General features: G+C 39.3%; 1 protein-coding gene across 4 annotated transcripts in view; it reads left to right on the forward strand.

The window, feature by feature from the left end:
* The window catches only part of GLRA2 (glycine receptor alpha 2), a 125,145-nt gene that overhangs the window by 79,436 nt on the left and 28,584 nt on the right, over window positions 1–17,125 (forward strand). The window lies entirely within an intron of this gene.

The following is a 17,125-nucleotide window of genomic DNA, read 5'->3' on the forward strand; positions in this document are numbered from 1 at the left end:
ACAGATGTGGATTTGCTAGAAACAGGAGGCTATGGAAACTCTTTTTCTTTGCTCTCCTTCTACATTAGCACCACTTAGTGTAATGTTTGTGCCTATGACATGTCCTGTGGGAGTAGGGCTGAATGGCTGTTCCCCCTTTCTTCTTTGCTGCCCCCACATTTGAGACTGGGGCTGTGGCTGCTCTGGCACACAAAGCATGTGAAAGATGCAGCCTTTAAATTTTAATTTCCATACTTTAAAGCAATTTTGTGTAGGAGTTTCTGCACTTAAGCTTCCTGATATGCAATCAATCAAAGTCATGGATGCTAGAATGACATTAGGTTCAAGGTACCCTTCAGGCAAAGTAAGTGTTGTAAACTTGACAAATATGTTTACAAAATAAACATTGTATTGATAACTTAAGCAAAATCCCTCTTGCAGCTGCAAATGCTGTGAAAAAAAAAACAAACCACTGAACTGTGAGTTAATGTACACTGAAAAAAACCCAAAACTTTATAAATTTCTCTTCGTTGCTTCTTATTATGTCCATAAACAAGTCAACAGCAATAATCAAGAAGAAGTGGGTACTATTACTGCATATGTTATCCTGTCTCTCTTCCTGATGTGTGTGACAGTGACACAAATATGGATTTTTTGCAAAATCCTGTTTTTAGTGGGGTTGTGATGCAGCATCCTCAGAAAACTACTCATGGATTTAGGCAGTTCTGTGGAAGAGTCAGCAATGTTGATCCATTCCATAGTCAGGTGGGAAGGATGATCTGGGCTCTAAAACATAGATGTGGTAGCCAAAAAAGTTAAGATTTTGTGCAGAGCTCGGCCACTGGCTCCTCCTGCAGCCCTGGGCAATGTACTTGCTATATGCACACCTAATTTCCCTATTTGTAAAATGGAGCTAGTAATATTTCACTGCAGTGCACATGCTCTTTGAGAAGCTGGTGGCTTAGCTTCTTCAAGACACTTCATTAAGATCTTTCAGGAAAAGAGGCAGAGAAATACTGAGACCTTTTTTGTAGTCTTTGAGTCTATCAGATTCAGTCTACTTTCTGCTAACATGTACTGTTCCATGCAGAATAGTTATCAATTGTTTTTTATTTGTTTGTCCTCTTTTTCATCTCCAATTCAATGACATGTGAGAATATGTCAGTTCATAGGAGAAATATTTAACAGGGTTCACCAGCCAGGCAAGTACTTCCGCACAACTCTAATTAATAATGATAGAGCAAGCCTTACTGAAATTTCTGACATCTATTAATAACTTATCAGACATAAAGATAGTTCTTAAATATAATATGAAGTGTGTCTCTTTGTATTTCTAGCCATGTGTCACTCTCCTCAGCAACTTGCTAGTGGGGTCAGAATTATTAAAAGGTAGGGACTTCTGAAGAGATACATTTATTAATGCTGCACATGAATACTGGGTAACAGGACAGCGCAATCTGGGCTTCTATACAGAACTAGCAGACATTTCTTTTGATCTAATAGGAGTCAAAACTGTGTATTATATGCTAATTCTGCTGAGTCATGATGGAAATGGAGCTTATAATAACCATCTTTTATAGATGTAGGTGTGCATTCCTGTGTTTAAACTAGTAGAAGGGACAAACAGATGTAAGAATATGTAACATTGGAAAGAAAGCTGGTGGTGAGCTATTACTACTCTAAACCTACCAGCAACTGTAGGAAAATGCCTACAGAATGATTTGAGCAACATATATGTTCATTTCCAATTATGCCAATAGAATTACTGTCTTGAGCAGTTAATGAAAATCTCCTGAAAGGGTTATAGGTTGCCCCCAAACTTCATGGTTTAAAATTCTGACCAGTGCATTTTCTGAGCTTCCTTATAATTTTCAGAGTTAGGGAAGAAAAAACAAAAAAAAGAGAGAGAGAGAAAGGTATTTAACATGACTCACTTCAAGGCTTTGTTCTGCTCTTGCTACTTATGGAACTGACAGGGGAAAAGTTATATAGGTTGTTGTTTATATATAGGCTGTTGTCTTCTCTTGTGTAGGCTGGAACAGTTTTAAAGCTTCTTTGAAGTTTCATGACTCATCTGAGCAAATCAGTATTGCCCAAAAGTCAGAAGATCTGTTCCCTTTCTCTCCCTCCTTTGACATGTGCAGGGCTCAACCTGGAGAAGTTGGGCTCGTGCAGTGCCTGTGTCAGGTGGCCTGCTGTCAGACAGAAAGCAGAAAATGGGCTCTTAACGCACCCACATCTGTGACTTGGCAAGAGGAATAATCCCTGTGAGTTACGTGGTTGCTCCTTTTTGGGGGCATTTCAGGGCAGCTGTAAATTATGCTCTTGGTGAACAAGTTGTCTTCTGCTTATGCTCTGAGGCCCTGTGGCTACAGAGAGGAGTATCAGAGGAAACACCCACTCTGTGTCAGACGCATGAAAGGCTGGGCAGTCAGCTGAAAGACACAGAGGCTGTTGGTTTTGTGAAATTGTGCCCGTGTCAAGACCCTATATCAGCCAGAGCTTTAAGGTGGATGTGCTTGTATTCTTCTCACAATGAGATCCCACAAAAGATAAATGTCGGGGGGTGGGGCTCAATTAAAAATTACCCACTTTTCATCAGAACACAAATAGAACAAGAAAAGTTGATTTTTTTTTTTTTAATAAATAAAAATCAAAACAACTGGGTAAGACAAAGCATATATGCCAAGGTTGATACACAGCACTCCTCCTACCTGCTGTGTTCTCAGTTTCAGCCATCCCAATGATTCTGAGTGACAGAAAGATCAGTTTGGTCTCCTCTGGGTCTTAGGAAATTACTCTGTCCATCATTTCTGAGGCGTGTCTGACTTTTCCTCAGTAGAGTTTCTCCAGATCCCTTATCATTAAGTCTTTTGAACTTTCTCCATTTGAGCAGGATTAGCTGTTCCCCTAGAATGCAGCAGTCTCTCCTCCTTATAGGAGACTCAACCTCACCTATCCACTGTTTTGTAGACATAGCATGCGACACAAACTAGGAACACACGCATGAAAGAAAAGGGACCTATACCATCAGTTGCAATTCCATGCTTATAAGGATATAACCCAATACATCATATGCAAGAGCCTATAAAATTGCAAATAGAAATAAAAGAACCAGAAGTTATTTATTCCCTACTTCCTGCACAGATGAGCAAGTTTTGCCGTGAATGTTCACTGAGCAACAGCAATACGTTCAATAGATATGCAACTGTTAGTTCTCTCCAGGATTTCTCCAGCCTTTTGAAAGATGAACATTCATCAGTCAGTATCATGAAGCCATCTTGCAAGCAGACAGCAAGTTTGGCTTACTACAGGGCAACAGACTTTAACAAGCCTTGAGAACATGACATCAGACTGACATGAAAACCATTCCCCTTACTTGTGCTGCAGTGCTTTGAACCTCCAGGGCCAACAGAGGCCTTTCTGAGAGGTACCTGCATGATCCTGTAAATAACTCTCCATCTATAATCTAGATTTGCTCAGTCACTGGGACTGAAACTGTTGTGGGAGCCACTGGTACTCAGTGGTGTGGGGCTCAGATTTCCTGTTTCTCAGAGAATCTCTGGATGCCTTAACTACAGAAGCAGACAGTACAGAACAGATGCACCAACACTGACATTAGAAAATGGACAAGGAAGAAAAAGTATTTTATAGCAGTAGATATTGGACTTTAGGCTAAGTAATCAAATAACCGTCAGAAAAAATCTCCTGTTATGAAAGTCCAGTACTTTGGATCAAAGTTACGCTGAGAGGAGAAAGCAGATGTGCCCCAAACATAAGACTGCATGGCCAGAAGGCTTCTGCATAAACATCCTTCTGCAAGAAGCAATGATGTTCTTAACTATTGCTTTTTATATATATTTGCATTGGACAACTAACTGTTGTGGTTGAAAATGACTTCAATCAGCCTTGCAGTCTCATGGCACTGTTTTAAATAGAGCTCTTAATATGGGGGTCCTGAAGAAAATTCAATGTTACAGTCTGATTCATAAAGTACTTGGATTTACAGCTCAGGTGAAAATGAAATTCTGTGAAAAACACAATAGCTGCAAACAATACTTTAGTACAAGACTGCTTGGAAGTGAAGTCTCAGAATTTGAGAGGCCCAATTTTTACTGTAAATCAACAGATTATTTTGTATGCTGAGTAGTGAAGGAGAGAATTGTATTCTGAGTTATGTTAGCAGACCATCAATAAGCTGTTGCAAATGATCAGAATATGCAGTAGAAAATGAGCATGAATGGTGATACTGTCTCTTCTGTCCTTGGGTAGCCTGGTGAGTCCTTGCAGGTGTTCCTGGCAGTTCCATGTGAACACAAAAGGGAGCCTACAATGAGGTGTTCCTGTGCTGACTTTTCCCTGCTTTTTTTGTTCTATGGCTGGTCTTTCACAAGTAGATTGAAAATTTAATTGAGTTAAATGTTAATTGATCAGACATCTCTGGCTGGAAATGGCAGGTAGATCTTGATTAGGAAGTACTACCTTGTCATAGTTTAAGCCCAGCTGGCAATTCAGCGACGCAGCCCTTGCTCACTCTCCACCCTTCCTCCCCCTGCTCCCAGAGGGCTGGGGAGGAGAACTGAAAGAATGTAAATCCCACGGGTTAAGAAAAGAACAGTCCAGTAACTAAGGTATAACACAAACCACTGCTGCTGCCACCAATAATAATAATGATAAGGGAAATAACAAGGGAAGAGAATACAACTGCTCACCACCCGCCAACCAATACCCAGCCCGACTCAAGCAGAGATCTCGCCCTTCCGGGTAACTGCCCCTAGTTTATATACTGGGCATGACGTGCTGTGCTATGGAATACCTCTTTGGCTGGTTTGTGTCAGGTGTCCCATCTCTGCTTCCTCCCGGCTTCCCCTCATCCCTGGCAGAGCATGAGACTCAGAAATTTCTTGGTCAGAGTAAACATTACTGGGCACCAACTAAAACATTGGTGTTATCAGTGCTGTTCCCAGGCTGAAAATCAAAAACAGCCCTGAACCAGCTACTAAGAAGGAGGAAAAAATGACTGCTACTGATGAACCCAAGATATACCTGACTTTAAAAAAGAGAACAAAAAATCATTAAAACTCAAAGAATGTGAACAGGAAAAACAGGAAAGGAGGTACTTGCTAGTAGCTTCAAATCTATGTGTTTCTGCTTCTACCACAAAACCTAGCACAATATGAGCCCTCAGCCCCAGCCTTTTTCTTCCAAATAGGTGGTACAGTACAGGCGGATCATAGAATCATAGAATAGTTAGGGTTGGAAAGGACATTAAGATCATCTAGTTCCAACCTCCCTGCCATGGGCAAGGACACCTCACTCTAAACCATGCCACCCAAGGCTTTGTCCAACCTGGCCTTGAATTCGCAACTCTGGACAACCCATTCCAGTGCCTCACCATCCTTACAGTAAAGAGCTTCCTTCTTATATTCAATCTAAACTTCCCCTGTTTAAGTTTTAACTTATTACCCCTTGTCTTATTACTACAGTCCCTAATGAAAAGTCCCTATAGGCCCCCTTCAGATACTGGAAGGCTGCTATGAGATCCCCACTCAGCCTTCTCTTCTTCAGGCTGAACAGCCCCAACTTTCTCATCCTATCCTCATACAGGAGGTGCTCCAGTCTGCTGATCATCCTCGTGGCCCTCCTCTGGACTTGTTCCAGTAGTTCCATGTACTTTTTGTATTGAGGATGGTAATGAGCTGGTTAGTGGGACCTATAGAGTGCGTCAGGTGGGCCGTTGGTTTGAGAAGTCCATGGGACAGGACAAAAGGCTTGGTTTTCTGCACCATCCTGAGTAAGATGACCTTCTGCAAAACAGTAGTCAGGGTATGTAACCTGCGCTTCACCAAATGAAGCGTTGATCCCAGGTTCTGAGGCTAAGGGCTTGGGTTAATTTGGGTGTGTGATAGGTACATTTACATTAATGTGGCAACTCTGATACCTTTAGAATATGGAAACTGATTCAGTTAAATTAAGAAAAAAAAACCCATCTGTATGAATCTTGTGAGAGCTGTTGTTCATTCCCTTTATTTGAATTCCATTTTCTTACCTTTAACCTGCCTTCTTTACCCTGTTTTCTTTCTTTGTGTTTATTAATATTCAGACCATCAATTCCTTTCTACGTACATTTTTACCTTTGCCATGTTCTATTATTCCCATTGTAAACTCTCTTTCAATTCTGCATTTCCTTACATGCTTTACTGTACATGAAATATGATTCAATCACACTTACAATTAGAATTGGACCATGTTATTCCTCCTGAGCCTATGTTTCCTTTGATGTCAGATTTGGCATCATTTCTAGGGACATTTTTATTTTTCATTTCAAAATCCCTTCTTTTTCCTCAGAGATTAAAAGAGAATAATTTGATGGACTGCATATACTGATCTATTTGTTGCACCATTATCGTTAGTTCCATATTGCTTCTATTAGCCACAAAAAAAAAAAAAAAAAAATTTCCCTTACAGTTTAAGCAGATGAAAGTAACGATTCAGAATACAGAGCCAGAAGAATCATTAAGAATGATAAGTGACTCAGGAACATTAAATAACTGATCAAGTAATATTCAAGAAAGAAGCATATGGAGGTACTGAGTAGTGTAACGAAGCATCCCTTTCTCAGTTGGTTTAGTCTGATGTTATGTTTAGTATTAGTAAGGCAATTTTCTCTAACAAAGGATTAATTTAATTTACCCATCTGTAATCTAGACAGACTGGCAGTCATAAAAATACACAAATTACTTTTCCCACCAAATTACATAGCTGGAAGTCCTAAAAAATCCAGAAGTTAGAAGAATATTCTTAAGGAAGAATTAGATAAGCAACTCTCTATTCAGAAAAAGCAGAGACCAAGAGTGAAGGAAAAACCGCATATTGCTCTAGGCATCCTTTTTCTAATTTTAGGGTTTTGTTGTTTGGTTCAGTGAATTGGATCACTTTTAATGGTTCACTTAGTTGTGACTACAATACGAAATACAGCACAGAGAGGATGTTGTAGAATGTTCTGCAGTCACATGAGCTTTAGCACAATTTTTGTGCTATCCAGTGAAAAAAATAATAGCTAAAAATGAATGTATACGTGCAAATGTTCTGGGTATTGATCACTGCCATCCTCCAATTCTGTGATTTGTAGCTGCTTTACATGAAAGGAAGAGATCTGTTTCCATTGCTACAAAAATAAAATCCTGATTTGTTATTTGATAACAGTCATAGACTGAGTCAGTTAACTCTTCAAAGGTCAAAGAATAATGCAATTTGGTGCAATTCTTCCTAACTGGGAGGCAGAGATAATAACTGCATCTGGCATGTCTGTAGCTGAGCTGAATGAAGATTACTTTTCACCTGAGATAGGTGAGGAGCTTTTGGATCTACAAAGGAAATGGAAAGGATTTTCTAAACCTGAGTTAATTCTCTGTTTGAAAAAACAAACAAACAATAAAATAATTTCATAAAATGCAATCCTAATAGAAAAGCTGTTGTTTTAGGAGCAGGCAGTCTGGCTATACTCAACTACATGCCATATTGGCTTCTTATGTCCAATGAATCTTAAATATAAATTGTCCCTTGTTAAGTATCAGCATTTTACTCTGCTTATAAGTTTAATGACGTTGCTTCAAAATACGACCAGTGGTTCTGCCCAGCAGAATCATGGTTTTGTGGCTCCTCTTCAATCTTCCTCAGCTTTTATTCCTCGGTGATTGTTTTTATCCAAGCTCTCATTCACTGAAGAATTTACCACTCTGGAGTCCAAGCAGTCAAGTGGGTATTTAATGACATTAAAGAAATATTATCTGTTGATTTCACTAGGAAGGGACAGAGACTTCTATTGTAAATGAGACCTGAGACTGACATTGTCATCTAGCTACAGAGGCTGTCTGTATGTGTATTTGCCAGTATCTTAATGCAGCCACATATAACTCTCAATTTCCACTGAGCTCAGCTGAATGTGGGGGTGTTACTGTGTGATAAATGTCTTTCAATTACTTAGCAATAAGAAGCGGCTTCCTTATAGCAGGGGCATCAATCCTTATTTGTCACCTTCATAAAATGATCACCATGGCTCCACCAGTCTCTTGTTTACTTTCATTGGTCCATACACAAGAAATGTCATAAATATTGGTATTATTTATTTTATTCCTGTCAATGTAAGCTTGCTTTTGTGCTTTGCTTTATTCAGGAGCCAAACCTGAAGGAATAATTGGTTGGACACTGAGACACTGTAGTAATCTGTGGGGAATCTCTGTGCATAGAGATACCTAGGGTTTTTTTTGGGGGGGCAGGAGGTTTATTTTTCCTTTTGACTGTAGAAAGCTTTTAAAAAGAGCTCTTTTTCAAGATAAGTTGCTTGAAGACAGAAGAAGGCAACATACACAAGCAGGACTGAAGGAAAGAGCAGAGATATGCACAATATTAGTGGCAAGAAGATGATGCTTAGTTTTGCAGGTTTCTTTCTGAGACAGCTCAAGCACAGATTGTGGGTTTTACTAGTCTGCCTGAGATCTGACAAAATCATACCACCTCTAGCAATGACATTGGGGTGGGGTTAGCTGTCTCTTGGTCAGCAACAGTACTGCAGAGAACATTTTTGTTGCCCATTTAAGTCAGACTCTTTTTATGAAATAGGCAGAGAGAGGCAACCAGGCTGGATAGTGACAAGAACCACAATTCCCTATTTCCACATAGTGCTGAGGATGTGGGTGAGCTGGTGACAGTGGTGGTGTCCCCTGACTTGTTCTTGCCCAGTGTTTTTCAGGATCAGGGCAATTGATTCCTAACATTAATTGGTAATTAATGGTGAACAGAAGAATTTTCATTCCCTATCCCTCCTCTCTTTCTTTTATTCTTTCAAAAATCTGTTCCCCCAGGGGATCTCAAAATCAAACAGAAATAACTAGTCCTTTTGTCATTTGGTCCATCTGTGGGTCCAAACTTCACACACCCTGATGGAGAGCTGCGCAATCCTGGTTCCATTCTACCCTGTTCACAAGGAATGAAGTCAGCACAGTTCTTGGGGAGGGCCACAGGAACCTGCTATTGCCAAGTTATTCATAATTTCCCTTCTGTACCTTCTTGTTTCTGTAGCCATCTGAGTTAGACTTAAAATCCTGGCCTAGATATGAGAGACATTTCCATTTTATTGCCATCTTAGTGAATAGTGATACAACACACAGTTGACTACCATTTGCAAAAGTAGGCTTTTGACCCTGATTACAATTTCAGTTAGTGCTATTTCGTTCCCACTAGAAGAGATCAGCCTGTTCCTGTATTATCAATGCATAACAAAAATCACCCTGTTTGCTCCCAATCTGAGTACCACCACCATTATCTATCAATCAAAAGCACAAGCCTTTGTTTTCTCAACTGTAACCTGCCCTAAGCTATCGCTCTCTATTTTATGTGGTTGATTTCTGTCTGAAAAATAGTCACACAATTTTCCAGGAAGTCAAGGGCTTTTGAAGTGGAAATGGTACATTCTGTCTAAATTTCCTGTACAGAAAGAACGAATTATCAGAAATAGGAAACACAAGGCAGCTACACCATATGATTGCACAAAATGACACATGATGAATATGCCAATACTTTCTATGCCCTTGGAAAGTTAAGAACAACAGTCTTGGATTCACCAGTCTGATAACTGATTCCATATTTATGGGATTGAATTTTTTCAAAGGTGGAAATCTGCTGCTTGAGAAGAAAGATAATAAAATATGAATAGACACAGCCCATGCTAAAAAGAAATATATTATTGTTTCTCTAGATTGGCTTTCCTTTACCTGGAACACAAGTTTACTTTTTTGGTAATGTGTCACACAGAATGTAAAGAAATATCAGTCTCTGGTGCACAGTTACTGCTCTGTGCTCTCTTTATCACATCCTTCAGAATGTACCGTAACACAGTCCTGTGTCATCTGAATCTGGTGTTAGCCATGTGTTGTAGAAGTTCACAAAATGTTAGATAATGCCTGCAGATTCTTGTGAGGCAGCCCCACGCTGAAGTTAGGGAGCATCTTGCTTGTTCTCTTTAGTGGGAGTGTAACTGGCACAGAGGCAGCAGTCAGCACTCACAAACTGACACTGTATCTATCTGTGGCACCTTGGGGTGGTTGGCACAACAAAAATAGCTATTAGCTGCATTAGTAAACTCTGTTGCACACCTGCGATCATCTCTTCTGGCCTCTGCCCTGGGGCCTCTTTCAGACCATCTTTGTAAATACCTTAACTCCATTATCATCTTCAAAGACTTAAGAAAACCTTCCTGCATCTTTGACAGAGAAACAAACCGTAAAGAGTTTCCATACTTTTCCTGGCTTGAATACAGTCAGCATTTAGTTCTGCGTCACCAGTGGTTTGGAGGTTTAGCATCTCCTGACAGGGCAGAACCAGGGACAGAAATAGAGCAAAAATTTTTGAATTAATAGTTTATTCAATGGAAAGCAAACTGGAGCAACTTCTGAGTCCCTGCTGAGTGAGGTGGATACTTTCAGATGGAATCTGAATAATAGAGGGAGGGTGAGAGAGTTTGTTTCAGTATTTTTAAATTAAATATTTCTTGCTTGTTCCTCATTTTGTTTTGAAAATTGCCCACATTTCGTTTAACAATGAAAGACAAAGTAGAGATTTCTAAGAAAAAGAAAGGAAAAAAAACCAAACCAACAGAAAACCCCAAAACGAAAGAAAAAAAAAGTTAAAATATTTTGGTCAATTTTAAAAAATAGAGTTGTTTTATTAAAGTAACTGGAAAAAAGTGTGTTTCACATTCACCAAATACTGTCAGTTTTTCATTCATCCATCAGTTTTGTCATAATCTTGGAACAGGTATTTTACTCTGAGGGTAGTAGCTTGGTCACTGAATGGGACATTTAGGACTTGATTTTAACCCCATTTCACCTCTGAAGGAAAAAATGTCACCAGCCAGGCTGGTTGTTCTTCCAAGACATTTAGCAATGTAGTAAACGACCTGATGGACAACTACAACTTCCACAAGACTCATTCACTGATGAACCATCTCCTGTTAAAATCTGCCTCATACCATGAGCACTTAATTTCCAGTAACAGAATAGTAGCTCTAAGGAGGTTCCTTACTATGTGAGTGATGAGGTGGTGGCACAGGATGCCCAGAGAAGTTGTGGCTGCCCCATCCCTGGCAGTGTTCAAAGCCAGGTTGGATGTGGCTTTAATCAACCTGGTCTAGGGTGAGGCCTCCCTGCCCATGGCAGGGAGGTTGGAACTAGATAATCTTAAGGTCCTTTCCAACCCAAACCATTCTGTGATTCTATGATTCTAGGATTCTACGACAGCTTAACCTTTTTCATTACAAAGTACATTATCAAAAGAATATGACATTAAAGTCTTGAAGAGGGAAACAAACATTTACCACAGTCTGGAAGATAAAAGCTTTCATTCTTATTCCCTAATCTGCAGCAGCAGCCCCCTTCAAGAGCAGGTCCCCAAACAGCTGTGAAAGACAGTTGCTTTATTTGTTCTCTCCTGAACACTTCAGGAGAAGTGAGGATGAATCTTCATGAAGATGAATCTTTACAAAGATTTCCTTATCAGGTGATCAAGCTTACTAATTTTAAGCTTGGTGGAATTTAAAACACTTTCTGCTTTATGCCATGCTGTCCACTAAGCTAAAAAGACTTCTCGACCTGAGCCACCAAGGTGTTGCACAATCACTGTGCATCTTTAAAATTCCATGGAGTGAAGAACAATTAACTGGGAGCTGTTTCAACAAAAGAATAGTATAAAATTACTGAGGTTTTAGGACTGAGTTAGAAATTTACATTTTCTGATATTTATCGGGTTTAAAATTATGATGTTTCATGGATGTGAAACATTTGGATGAAAAGGATTGGGACTAAGAGTGAGACAAAAGAATATTCCTAGGAATAGCAGCTGACAACACGTTCTTCATTCAGAAACCTCTCTCTCTGGAAATTGTGATGAAACAAGGACATTTGCTTTCAGCTTCACTTACATACAGCTGATATGCATGAAAGAGCTATCAATTTATTTATGAATTCAAGATTTAAAAAAAATCTATTAAGTTTTATGATAACAGAATTCGGTATAATTGGATTTTAAAAAATCTAGTGAAATTTAATGCAACATCAATGCCTTGTACAAGAAGGCAGTTTTACATAACTTTGGTTTCTTTTTTGATTTAAAATGTCACTTAGTTCTATTTCCACATTTCCAATCTGAAAAATCCTCTGAAACCCTTTCCCATAAGAGATTCCTTTAATGTATAGGATAAATGAATTGTAAATTGTAACATTTACCAGTAGTTGAAGATCTTTTTTAAAAAAAAATTACCTAGAATGCGATATTGTGCAAAAGCAGAGGTTTGGGGTTTCATAGCATAAGTCAAAGGTATTTTTTTATTAGATGCTATCAACCAAAATAAATTAATATAGGGGTTTTAGCATAGACTGAGCACCTTGCATTGTCAGTTGAAGTTCTTTTCACAATGCAGAATTCTGGGAGAGAATGGATGTGTCTTAATTTTCCTTTTACACCTGTTTGAGTTAAAACAGTTGTCTGCTTTAGACAGAGTGTTAAAACAGTTGTCTGTTTTAGGCAGAGAGCTAAAAGAGTTGTCTAGAGTCTCATGAGTCTGGCACTGCAGCAGAAATAGAGCTCATATTTGGATTGATTCACAAATGTCAACAGATGACAGCTGCTCAGCCACAGGACCCATGACCATGTTTATGTTTTCCCCTGGCTTCTCTGCACAAAAGCATGCTTCCTTCTGGTGGTGACACATCGTGATATGCTGAAAGGTAGCCAGAAGAGAGTCACAGTGCTAAAATCAAGAGCTGGAGAAGTGGAAGGTTTATTCTTTGAAAGACCCTCAGGAACGGAGTAATATTCCTTGGACTTTCATTTCCAGAAACTTCACTCAGGTCATTGATGCTTCACTCAGGTGCTGTATAGGGCATTATCTGGTCTTTCATTTATGTAGTGGGCATGGGCAAATAACAAATGAGGAAAATAATAGAGCGAAAGTTGTTGCTTTGTCATGTTTTCTGTGTCTTGCCTTAACATACTTGGCTCTTGGTGCAGGCAGCTCTCCTTCTGAAAAAGTTCCCTCATTAGCTGTCCCTAATTTACATCTACAGAGCATCTGCATAATTGATATAATTTATGGTTTTATTAGTAGGAGCCATTAAATCCCCTCCCCTCAAAATAACATCAGAGAGGAAGCTCTGCAACATGCAGTAAAGAATGAAGGAGTTATTTAAAGAATAGAAGTGCACAAAAACCTTACCGTGCTTTTTAAACATGATAATGCTGCATGAGGCAGGGTTTCCAAATATCCACTTCTAAAAGTACCACAAAGTAAGTGGAGCCAGTGTGCTGTCAGGGTTACAGGCTTTTCAGAGGGGCTTTTACAAGGTCTTCCTTTGAAAAAATCCCCTGGTGCTAATTTTTCATTTTATGCTTGGTAGCATCATAATGACAACTCCAAATTTGTAGTGTTGCTGCAGACCTTGTGTTCTGTCCTGCAAGTGAAATTATGGGAAAGGTGGCAAATGCTCAGGTAACAGTCCCTGTTACGTATGCTCTTGTGGGGTAACTGCTGTTATTTTGCTCATTTCACTTAGAATTACGTCAAGATACTAACAGAGCTAACAGAGATGTCTGAAAAGCTTTATCTAACCAACGTTGGCATATATCAAGCAGACATATATACCGGAAATAACCATTCAAAACTCCAGTCTTGGTCAAAAATGAGAGACTGGTATTTTTAGGGTACAGTTTACTTGATGCTAATATAGACATCTACCTTCCACTTCAATGCATTTTGTTCCCAAAGTGTTTATTTCTTATAATTAGTTAAAACCCCGCATGTACAGAACATGTTTTAAGTTAGGTGAGATGAAATCTTCTCAAAGAAAATCAGGGTCTGTACTGTTCTACATGTACATGGTAGTAACTGTAGAACATGGTACCTAAGGAAGCTGGAGATACAGTATTGTTTGATGAGTCTTTATGAAAGCAAGTGATGTAAGCTTTTAGTTGAGCAAAACATACAAGGTTTTTCACACAATGCTATGACCTGGTCGGTAACACTCTTTTTGAGTTTGGTGGAAAGACCTCCCAGAGCAATGGACGTGCCTATTATATCATGAAGTACTCAGTTTTTCAGACCCCAGCCCCTATAAGCATGTCACTCAGCAATATTTTAAATTGAAAACTGGATGTGAAAGGTTCTTTGTACAGTGCAAAGGAGAAATAAGAACCTAGGAATGAGATGCACACTAGAGCCTGTAGAGCAGAGAGTTTCCTATTAAGGTGAGAAATGGCTGAGGAGCTCCTAGAAAAAGGCATTTCATTGACATGTGAGACACCACTGTAAGAAACTACAGCGTCTGGTAAGGAAGTGGTTATAACACTCACTTGGAATGTGCAGATCAAATTCACATCCTTTCTGTGCTCATCTCGCTGAGGAAACTGGTCAAGTACCATGAAATAATCTGTGGTAGGTCTTTCTCAATCCCTGCATGTGTTTGAGACACAGAGGCTGAGAAGGACTTTGTATTCCTCTGCTTAAGATTTGCATCTAACAAGGGGAGATTCTGTTCCCAGCCCCCAAGCTAATGTATTTTTAAGTGTTTTCATACAAAGCAGAACAGTTTCAGCAGAGGTGGCTGGGAGAGGTCTATTTCAGAGCAGTTTGTGATCTGCTAGATGTGACCATTTTCTAGTTGAAGGAAAACACAGATAGAAGTCAGCTAAAACAGACAGAGACCCTAAAATCCACCAAAACTTCACACTGTGCGTGCTTTAGTTACCAAAATGTTGGTCTAAGATCTAGGCGGTCACTTTTGGACTTTTTTGGAACCATGTACTAGATGAGGCCTTCCTAGACTTGATGTAATAGATCTATGTCATTTTCCCTGCATAAGTCTGGCTTAAGAAAATTACATGAGGTTTTTAGGCTTTTAGCAGTATAATTCAGTACATGCTGAGGATACATAGGTAAAATTACATAAAGTGATTTGCAAACAAAGGCGTCAGCTTTCACTCATTGCAGGACTTTTTTTATCTATTTATTTTTCATGCGTTGTTGGAAGCAATTGCTTTCTGTTTCCTCATTTAAAGCTGTGCCATGGTGTGGCAATGGCTAAACAACAAAACAAGCTATGTATCTGCCAAGTATATTGTGATCCTCTGATTCCAGCTGAGAAGGTGACCTGGTTTAGTGTGAGGTGTCCCTGCCCACGGCAGGAGGGTTGGAACTAGATGATCTTAAGGTCCTTTCCAACCCTAACTGTTCTATGATTCTATGATTCTAAGGCTGGTGTTAAAATAATCCAGCTGTCTCAGCAATTGTGTGGATGTCACTTTTAGCAGCACAGTTTAAGTGTCAGGAAGGCTAACTCAAGGCTTCCTTTATTATTTTGCCTTCCCTGCTTTAAGCCCACTAGGACAGGATTTGCACAATCAGAAATGCTGATTCTTGTGGCTTCAACTCCCTGCATTGTGCTGTCTGTAGCAGCACAGTCCAGCTGTTTATGCATGTCTAATACATCTCCTAAGGGTATTTGTGAAGGAAAACCAGCTGCCCCTTCAAGGAAGGTAACAAACATTCTAAACTCAGGTGCATTTTACACAAATTACAGTGACTTGATTCGTACTGTGCCTCAGCCTGTGGCACAGACTGCCTGTGACATTGTTGATTTTTTTACTGGGTTTCACAGCTGCTAAATAAAGATGCAACTTCTAATTTATTTTTTTTTAATGAGTGGGAGAGAGAAATGCATACCTGCTGTGTATCTAATTTAAAGTCGCAGATTCATAGTGTTATCTTAGCCTGCTAAATCCTCCTTTTCCATGCCTAAGCATGTTGTATTGTGGGTATTGCAGAGTGGAGCTGCACTATAGTATCAGCTACTGAAATGTATGTACCTGTGATGCAGGTTGAATAGCAGTACTTGACTCCTATAAAATGTCCTGCTCAATGTTCAGGATCTGCAGGATGGATCTCTGTATCTTTTCTGCCCTGCTTTAAATGCCAGTTCCTTTGCTTATATTGTTTGCTGGAGCATACACATCAGTATATTCTGTTGTTGTTAACAAAAATTGCTCTACAGACATTGAAAAGTGATGTTATTCAAGTACATGGTAAATAGGAGCAAAATCTACTGAAATAGGTGTGCTTCCCTTCATCATGAAATGGTAGCTACAACTGTAAGAGCAAGGTCATTTTGAATAGTGTGTGCAAAGGATAGAGGTGAAGTTTTCCAAGGCTGAGATTGGATATCCTAAACATTAGCATGTTAGATGCACAGCACATCCTTTCCTGCTTTCTTTTCAGACCACTGTATGTTTTGACTGCATTGAAATGTTTGGCTTGCAGGGAATTATTCAGATGTTATATACTTTTTATTATAAATTTTCAGGGTTTTGGTATTACCTGTTTTGCTTATCTTGATTCAGTTGTATGGTGAGACCATTTGAGGTCACCTTGGGTATCTGAAGCATCTCCAAAGGACTGGTTTGTTAGTATGATGCTGCAGATTTGTGCTTTGCTGGATTAGCACATGGAGGCTACATACCTAATGTGGCAGTATGTGGTGCTTTTATTTAGATGACTGAGTAAAGCCCCATGTGTCTATGCTTAGTAGTTCTATGTTCCCCTTTACAGACATGAAGAAGCACTTTTTGGGTGTTATTCATCTCATCCTAGAGAAAATATCTAAAACAATTCACATGCATTGCATCTTAGAAATGACTATTCTTCTTCATTCCTTGATTTATTTATATCAAAGTAGTTTAGGCGACTGGCTCATATGTATGTTGAAGACATTAAAAGTCAGATGATTTTAATTTCACCCTGGGTGCAATATCTGATATAGAAAGAGGCAACCTGCTGTTGCCTAATCATAAGGTCTCTGCTTAAAACCTGCAAGACTACAAAGAAAGGCAGAGACCTAACACAGCTATGGAAGACAATTTGCCTTTGATATACATAGCGTGTAGCTCATTAATTGGCTATTGTTTGGCCTAGTGCAGGTAATACAGTAAAAATCTTGTGACATTGCAGTGCTGTAATATATCTGTTTTTATTGTGGACCTGTCAATTCAAACCAGAATAGGCTTTTACTAGAACAGGGGCATCTGCTGTTTGAGTGTTTTT

This window comes from Pezoporus wallicus, unplaced genomic scaffold (assembly GCF_028554395.1).
Source record: "Pezoporus wallicus isolate ANWC-B61680 ecotype Strahan unplaced genomic scaffold, APGP_CSIRO_Pwel_v1 contig_5767, whole genome shotgun sequence".
NCBI lineage: Eukaryota > Metazoa > Chordata > Aves > Psittaciformes > Psittacidae > Pezoporus > Pezoporus wallicus.